Here is a 9,732-nt window from a genome sequence, read left to right as displayed (position 1 = left end):
ATTATATTTGTAGTTTTCACATTAAAGGAGCCCTGAAAATGTATCCACAAAAGTTTGGGCTTAAATTCAAGACTGCCATATTAAAATTTTTGTGCATATCAGTTCCAAGGAAGGTTCTATGAAAGTGTTGGCTCTAAATGTCTTTTTTTCTATTTATCTAAAGATGGACTGCTTAGGAAACTTGAGATTCTCTATTATAATTAAGTAGTTATTTTAATTAATTAGGTTAGCTTTTAAGATTAGAATGCCACACTTAAAAATAGGGTACATTTGCCTATATTGTGGTTTACCCCTTCATAAATCAAATAGATATGAGAAAAACAGAAGCTTAAACTTTGCACCTCAGTAGCAATTACCCAGTTTGTTCAAATTCATTATTTATTTATAAAAACCAAACTGTCATTTATTAGGATTACATGTTTTTCTGCTTAACAGTTTAGGGAAAATTTGGCAATTTTCTGTGTTTTGAGATTGTCATTACCATTATCTTCAAGTGTCAATGTTTTAAAATAGACTTCTTGCAATTTGGCATGCTTTTGTGATGTAGTGCTGTTTTGTTATATAAATTTTAAGATGATTTATATCCATTTGTATTTATTTATGTATGATTTCAGGAGGAATACTGAACACCTGGATCCTGGATGATACTGATAAACATAATTGTAGAGGTTTATAAAAAGAGAGAGATCATGTGTCAATTTATTATTTTAGACCTGTCAATGGCTTCCCATTACACCTGGGGAGGGGTGAAACAACTCTTTTCCTTGTTCTACAACATCTTTCATAAGTTCTGACCAGTACATTTCTAAGGTTATATACTAATACTCTCCTTCTCAATACAATATTCTACGCTAACATTATTTTGTGTTCTTCAACCACAACAGGTAGTTTTGTCTAAGACCTTTAAATTAGCTATACCTCTGCCTGAAAAATGACATTTCCTAATCTGTTTATTTTGACCATTTAGGTCTCAATTTAAAGGCCACAGCAAATCATTCTCTTACTGTCCAATCCAAGGTGTTCCTCCAGGGAATTTTTATGCAATTAATAGTTTTATTATTGAAGTAACACTTATAATTGATTTTAAGTAAAATTATTTAGATGTGATTGACATACTATAAACTGTATATATTTAAATATACAGTTTGATTAGTTTTGACATATGTGTACACCCTTATAGCCATCACTCTAACTAAGATAGTGGGCATATCCATTAATCCCAAAGATCTTTTTTTTTCTTGTACTTGTTAAAAAAGCAATAGATTAAAAATGGAGTCTGTCATACAGAGTGAAGTAAGTCAGAAAGAGAAAGATAAATATTGTATGCTAACTCTATATACAGAATCTGAAAATGGTACTGATGAACTCAGTGACAAGACAAGAACAAGGATGCAGACACAGAGAATGGACTGGAGAACTTGAGGTCTGGGGGGGCAGGGGGTGAAGGGGAAGCTGAGACGAAGTGAGAGAGTAGCATAGACATATATATATACTACCAACTGTAAAATAGATAGCCAGTGGGAAATGGCTGTATAACAAAGGGAGTTCAACTTGAGGATAGATGATGCCTTAGAGGACTGGGATGGGGAGGGTGGGGGGGAGTCAAGGGAGGGTGGGAATAGGGGGATATGTGTATAAAAACAGATGATTGAACTTGGTGTACCCCCAAAAGATAACAAATAAATAAATTTTAAAAAAAATGGAGCCACATCTGTTAAGCTCCACATCAGCAAAACAAGATTTAATACCTAACCAAATTTCAATTTCAGCCTCTCCCAGAATTCTTATCTTTAACCAGTCTATTTGCAAGTACCTGGTCAGCACTAGTGAGGTAATCTGCCTGATAGACCACCACCTTTACCCAAAAGATGGTGACCCTGTCTGAAACGGTTCACTCTTTGCTAGAATAACTTCCTTGCCCTACCTCCTTCTGCCTATAAAAGTCTTCTATATTATACAGATCCTCAGAGCTCCTTTTTTTCTGCTAAATGAGGATGCTGTCTGATTCATGAATCATTAAATAAAGCCAATAAGATTTTAAATTTATTCAGTTGAAGATAGGATTAAGATGGTGGAGTAGGAGGACATGCACTCACTCCCTCTTGTAAGAGCACTGGAATTACAACTAACTGCTGAACAATCATTGACAGAAAGACACTGGAACTCACCAAAAAAGACACCCCACATCCAGAGACAAAGGAGAAGCTGCAATGAGACAGTAGGAGGGGTGCAATCGTGTTACAATCAAATCCCATAAATGCTGGGTGGGTGACTCACAAACTGGAGAGCAGTTATACTGCAGAAGCCCACCCACTAAAGTGAGGGTTCTGAGCCCCACATCAGGCTTCCCAACCTGGGAGTCCAGCAATGGGAGGAGGAATCCCCAGAGAATCAGACCCTGAAAGCCAGCAGGATTTGATTGCAGGACCTCCATGGGACTGGTGGAAGCAGAGACTCCAATCTTGGAGCGCACACAAAAAAATGTGCTGACCAGGACCCAAGGGGAAGGAGCAGTGACCTGATAAGAGACTGAACCAGACATATCTGCTGGTGTTGGAGGGTTGCCTGCTGAGGTGGGAAGCAGCTGTGGCTCACCTAGGAGGCAGGGGCACTGGCAGCAGGGGTTTTGGGAAGTACTTATTGGCTTGAGCCCTCCCAGAGTCTGCCATTAGCCCCACCAAAGAGCCTATGGGCTCCAGCACTAGGTGGCCTCAGGCCAAACAACCAACAAGGTGTGAACACAGCCCTACCCATTAACAGACAAGCAGATTAAAGTTTTACTGAGCTCCACCCACCCAGCCCCACCCACCATCAGTCCCTCCCATCAGGAAGCACCCACAAGCCTCCTAGATAGCTTCCTCCACAAGAGGGCAGATAGCAGTATCAAGCAGTATCAGCACTATTTCATCTAGCATAACTGAAAACCACAGCCACAGAAAGATAGAGAAAATGAAAAAGCAGAGGACTTTGTACGAGATGAAGGGACAGGATAAAGCCCCAGAAAAACAACTAAATGAAGAGAAGATAGGCACCCTTCCAGAAAAAAAATTCAGAATAATGATAGTGAAGATGATCCAGGACTTTGAAAAAAGACTGCATGCAAAGATCAAAAAGTTTACCAAAGACCTTTAAGAATGAAAGAGCAAACAAACAGAGATATGCAACACAATAACTGAAATGAAAAATACACTAGAAGGAACCAATAGCAGATTAACTGAGGCAGAAGGGCGAATAAGTGACCCAGAAGACAGAATGATGATAATCACTGATGCAGAAAAAAATAAAGAAAAAAGAATGAAAAGAACTGAAGACAGTCTAAGAGACCTCTGTGACAAGGTTAAATGCACCAACATTCACATTATAGTGGTCCCAGAAGGAGAAGAGAAAGAGAAAGGACCTGAGAAAATATTGGAAGAGATTCTAGTTGAAAACTTCCCTAACATGAGAAAGGAAATAGCTACCCAAGTCCAGGAAGCACAGAGAGTCCCAGGCAGGATAAACCCAAGGAGAAACACAGCCAAGACATATAGTAGTCAAATTGACAAAAATTAAAGACAGAGAAATGTTATTAAAAGCAACAGTGGAAAAACGACAAATAATATACAAGGGAACTCCCATAAGGTGAACAGCTGATTTCTCAGCAGAAACTCTGCAAGCCAGAAGGGAGTGGCATGATATACTTCAAGTGATGAAAGGGAAGAAGCTACAACCAAGAATACTCTACCCAGCAAGCATCTCATTCAGATTCGATGGAGACATCAAAAACTTTACAGACAAGCAACAGCTAAGAGTACTCAGCACCACCAAACCAGCCCTACAACAAATGCTAAGGGAACTTCTCTAGGCGGGAAACATAAGAGAAGAGAAGGACCTACAGAAACAAAAGAAAACAATTGAGAAAATGGTTATAGGAACATACATATCGATAATTACCTTGAATGTGGATGGACTAGGTGCACCAACCAGAAGACACAGACTGGCTTAAGGGATGCAAAAACAAGACCCATGTATATGCTATCTACAGGAGACCCACTTCAGACCTAGACACACATATGGACTGAAAGTGAGGGGCTGGAAAAAGATATTCCATGCAAATGAAAATCAGAGGAAAGCTGGAGTAGCAATACTCATATCAGATCAGATAGACTTTAAAGTGAAAAATGTTACAAGAGACAAGAAAGGACATTACATAAAGATCAAGGGATCCTTCCAAGAAGAGGAGATAACAATTATAAATATATATGCACCTAGTATAGGAGCGCCTCAGTGCATGAGGCAAATGCTAACAACTGTGAAGGAGGAAATGCAGGGCAGAAAGAGAGACACAGATGTAGAGAACGGACACGTGGACACCAAGTGGGGAAAGTGGGTAGGGTTGGGGGGGAATTAATTGGGAGATTGGGATACCAAATTGTACACTCTAAATATATGCTGTTTTTTGTCTGTTAACTGTATCTCAATAAAAGTTCTTAAAAAAATAAATTTATTTAGCTGAATACTCATTTTTAACAAATTTCATGGTGGCAGCAGGACTGAAGGAGACTTCTGACAGCTTTGGGGTCAAAGAGAAACACAGGCACTGACACCTGTGAAACTTTTGAGTTTTTTTGTATTTTTTGCCATTTCCAAAGGCTGTGGGGAAATTTCTCTTAGTTCTGAGCTCTACTGTCTTTGCTTCAAGTTCTCAACCTAATTGGCTTTCCAGTCTAGGAAAGCCTGAATTAGCAGATGGTTCCAGCCAAAACTCAAGCCCCTAGCCCTTGGTTCAGTCCACAACTCCCCCATTTAAGTGGAAAACCCCAGCACTTTGTTCTGTCCCCAGATTCCATGTAGGGAACTGCTGTCAGTTTAGTCTATAATTCCCCATTTGTTTGGAATTTTTTCCCAAATTCAATGCTAGGAACTGCAGGTAGCAGCTGCAGTTTCCCATTTGTTTGGAATCAGTCCACAGAACCCATCTTTCAGGACTGCTTGCTCAATCTTTTCCCCAGTCTCAGGTTGTATGTTGCGAGTTGATGGTTTGCACAGGGCCTTTTATAGGCCAGGCTGCAGTAACATCTCTTGATTACTGCAGGTGTGTTAAGGTGCACATGTTTATTTGTCTTGTTTTAGGTAGATAAAACCTATTGCTAATGGGAATCTTGGAAACCAAAAAGTCACAAACATTGATGCACATTTGTCAAGCACTTAAAAGCTATTTAAAGCACTCACCACCTAAGTCTAAGACTCTTGTGTTGGGACAAATCAGTCACAGAATAGGTTCAATTTACAATACACAGAATGGGTTCAATTTACAATAGGTCACCTTCCAAACTCAAGAAACTTTTAATGCAATGAGGTACACTGTCCAACAATACACAACACTATACAACCTTCAAACCAGTGGCATATGCCCCTTGGTATTAGTTTGTCTCCAAAAGACCCAAGGCTTGGGATCCTTATGCTCCAAAGAGGCAAGTGAACCACCTTCTGGCACACTTGCCTATTTTGTCTAAGAACTATGGTTCCAGAAGTTATAAATATCTACAAAAATAGCAAAAGTTAAAGACACAGAAGTTATCTAGAACAACACCTAGGCCTCCCCTATTACATCCTGCTAGCAGATCCATCACAAAAACACTGGTCCATGAGATGATGTCTCAATTGTAATCAACTGAAACACTGGAAGGGAGATTTTCCTTAAAGGCCCTGTGCAGTTTCTTCAACATTAACTTGAATGTCCATGTATCTACCTCCAAAGAGAGATCCTATATGGGCCCCTCACAGAGATGAAAAGAGTCTGAGTGTTTTTTTCTGGTAAACTGCAACTTTATTCCCTTAAACAGTGAAGAAAAACAAAAAACAACAAAAAAAACAAAATAAAACAAAACAAAAAACTTGCAAAATTCTGGTAGATACGAGAACCTGCTGAGGAAATGCTGGAAAAATTGGCAGAATCCAGAAAAGGATAAGAATTCTTATTAAAGTCAGGTCTCCTGAATTTCTGTTTGTAGTGCCCAGTTGAGAGAAAAATAAAATTTCATGTTGGCCCCTTCCTTTCCAAATCCAGACCTTATTATTGATCTTTTCTCTCCCAAGAATGGCTCTTGGATTTTGCTTTCTCATTTCATGTCCTAAGAACTTGGCTTGGCTTTCTGCCTGTCTGGGACATGCAGGTTATTGGTTCTTTCTTTTGTGTACCTTTGTGAGTGACTCTGGATTTTGGGAAGGTAGTATCCCTTGCACCCTCTTTCTCCAAAGAGGCCCCTTTTACATCCAAGAAGAATTATTCAATATTGACTGAAAACTAACAATGAAAATTAAATTTTCATTGGAAAATTTAATGAGGAGAATATATTTTGTTTTAATAAAATAATTTCCTGTGCTTTGTGTTATTTTAACAACACATTTTTGATTACTTAATAAAACTGTCTTCTCATTATCAAGAGCTAATATTTGGTCACGGTTATGTAAACTTCTGTATTTGTCTTTAAAATATTTTACTTTCACTTTGGTCAAATAGGTATTTAAGTAGAGTTTTATAATGATCTGTGATACTGTTTAGTCAAGTTTTCAAAACTTTTAATATTTTTTGACAAAAGTTCCCCAAATCAAATTGTAAATAAAATCTTTTTGACCTTGAAGTAATTTTGGGACTCTCCAGAGGTCCTTGGAACATCTGAAAAGAATTACTTTCTCTTTGTATAAAAAGAGAGATGTTAAACTAACTAGGCTTTTTTGATGTGTTAAATTACCTGGGAAGCATTGTCAAATAAGAAGTAATAATTATGATAAAGTTGTCTAGTTATATAAGTATTCCAGAAAGTGTATGAAATTCCTAGAAATATGATATGTACTGCTGTAGTATTATCAGTCATCACTCTAGTTACCATTTTAGAATGTTGTATGACACAGAAATCATCAAATTTATTTGTCAATTCCATTATAATAAATACTCATTTAATCTTTAACAATGGGCATTTTAAGTTTTTGTCACTTACAAAGTTATTGTTATATTTATATGCTTTTGCAAAAATGTTCCTACAAAACAGCTTCATCTTCAAGGAGATTTGCAGAGAGGACTTTGACAAGAACAGGTCCCTGATAACTTTAAGATAATAAAACTGAAGTGGGTAAGAATTTCTAGAACTAATATAAAAACTGGAATCAAGCTGAACAAGTATTAATACATGGGGCTGAATTAACAGAGAATGATGATTACAATTTTGTGACTTTTTGTCTGAAACATTTCTGGTTAGTTGATGTTTTGTTTTTCCAGATTTAAGGAAAACTTTTCTCTTAAGCTATTTATGACTTACAGCAATTTGGTAAAGTATACCTCTGTACACAAAGATGAAAGATTTACTTTTTCCCCTATCTGATCCTTCCAGAATTTGGAAACCCTTGAGTATTCTTTTTATGGTATAGTTAGTTATTAGCAAAAATTTAATAAAAAACTGTTCTCTTTATAATAGGACACAATTGGAAACATTGGCTATATTACCAAGGTTTTAACTGGAATGCCATATTTGAGAGAAATCCACATAGATTCAGATATGACCAGATAGCCTTAAAGGAAGTTTATGGAGCTAAAAAAGCTTCTTGGAAAAATTGGTCTAGTACCTTGCTTACAGTGTCCCCAGCAGCCTTACTAGGTAAAGTCCCTGGCTTGGCTTCCTGGGTCTCAGAGACATTTTAAGAATTCAATCTTAAAAAGAGACTATATGGTCAATTTCTATTCTTGCTGCACTTATGTAAATAATCAGGCCAAGTTTGATACAAACTAGTCTTTCTGTGATTGTCTTGGAAAAAATGGGGGGCATTGTAAAGAGAAAAGTTATGTTTGCACCTTTGTAAATATTAGATTCTAATCATGTTATTTGTTGTTGAGGTTTTGTTTTATAGCTGCAAACTGGACTAAAGAGCCTGAATTCTAGTTTTCTCAAATATCTAGCTATGACTCTCCAAACTAACATTTCCAATTTTCACCCACCTATCTGGTTTGGAATTACTAAGAAGAAAGACTGCCCTTGAATCCTTGGGAGGGATTATACTGTTTCCTTCTCACTATCCAGATGGCAGCCAAACTTCAGGGATTTGAACACTGAGTATACAACTCACAGCTAAAGAAGTCTTCACCTGAAATCTGGTCCTGTGAAAAAGGTAAAGACATCAAAATCAAACTGACCAAGAAAAGAAGTAGCTGATATTGAGGTAGACCACTTCCACCCAAGATGCTGGATCAAGACTTCATACTTTAACTAAACTGAAAGCTTTTCTTCTTTCCTTTCTTTCCTTTACTCTGGCATTGGCCTGAGAAGACAATGCCACCATGCCATATCTCTGAGACCATTGCTAATGTCAGCAACCTTTCAGACTTCTAGATTTGTCATCAAAAACTCTGATGTATGCATTAACAGTGCCACCTTAGCTGGAGTGGTTTGTGTCCCCAAATGATTTATCTTTATCTGTGGTGGCTATCATTCTTGGACTTATGACTGCCTTAGGTGGCTGGCACATAACCACACAATGCCTCTTTTTGTTATCTAATTGTGCCCCTAACTGTTCACAAATGAACTTGGATACCTCATTGGTCAGCTCCCCTGAATTTACATCATTGAGTTAGAAAGGTCCTACAAGAAGGCATGCATGGCTCAGGATTTGCTTCTTTTGGTAAAGCCTTGCTTCCCTGGCTTAGAGTGAGCACAAATCATTTATCTCTCCTTAATTATTGAAGATATTGAAAAATCTACCACTAGAGCAATAGCTGTCCAAAAGAAATTCTTAGATTCTCTGGTCAAAGTTGTTCTTAATAATAAGATAACCTTTGATTGTCTTTTGGCTGAAAAAGCAAGTATCCATGTTGTGATTAACACCACCTGCTGCACCTGGATTAATGCTCCTGGAGAAGTTGAAACTCAGCTACATAAAGTTAATGAACCAGCCATTTGTCTTAAGTGTCTTTCAATGGGGTCTTTCTTTGACTTACTTGATTTTGATTGGTTTGGGTCTTGACTATGGCTCCAAGGCACACTCTAAACATTAGGAATTATCTTGCTTATAATAAGCATAGCAGTATTTCTAGTGCACTGTATTCTTAAAAGCTTTAAATGCATGTTCACAGCTGCTAACCATCAAGCCAATGATCTACCTAAGACTGGAAGATCAAAAAAGGAACAAAGAGAACAACCAACTCAAAAAATGTGAACGTGAAGTCATAACCTGTGAATACCTTACTGAGGATAAGCAAAAGCTATGAGAACTTCAAAATGGGGGTGGTACTAATGCATTAATTTTTTTTTATTTCATCTTTCAGTTAAGCTGAGAGTTTGATCAGGGGGTGGGTTGTTAGAAAGAAAGAAGAAAGAAGGAAAGAAAGAAAGAAAGAAAGAAAGAAAGAAAGAAAGAAAGAAAGAAAGAAAGAAAGATAGAAAGGAAGAAAGAAAGAAAGAGAGAAAGGAAGAAAGAAAGAAAGAGAGAAAGAGAAAGAGAAAGAAAAGAGGCCCTACATGGAGTTGCTTGCGCTAAGCCCCACATTAGCAATCCAAGACTTAATACCTAACCTAATTGAAGTTTCAGCCTCTTTCAGAAATGTGACCTTTAAACAGTCCATCTGGAATTTCCTGGTTAGCACTACTGAGGTAATCTGCCTGATAGACCATAGTCTTCTCCCAAAATAAGGTAGCCTTGTCTGAAACAATATGAGTCTTCCATTTTGCATAGTTCCTTGGAGGTCCTTTCTATCTACTAAAT

This window comes from Hippopotamus amphibius, chromosome X (genome assembly GCF_030028045.1).
Source record: "Hippopotamus amphibius kiboko isolate mHipAmp2 chromosome X, mHipAmp2.hap2, whole genome shotgun sequence".
Taxonomy (NCBI): domain Eukaryota; kingdom Metazoa; phylum Chordata; class Mammalia; order Artiodactyla; family Hippopotamidae; genus Hippopotamus; species Hippopotamus amphibius.
This window is presented reverse-complemented; position numbering follows the sequence as displayed.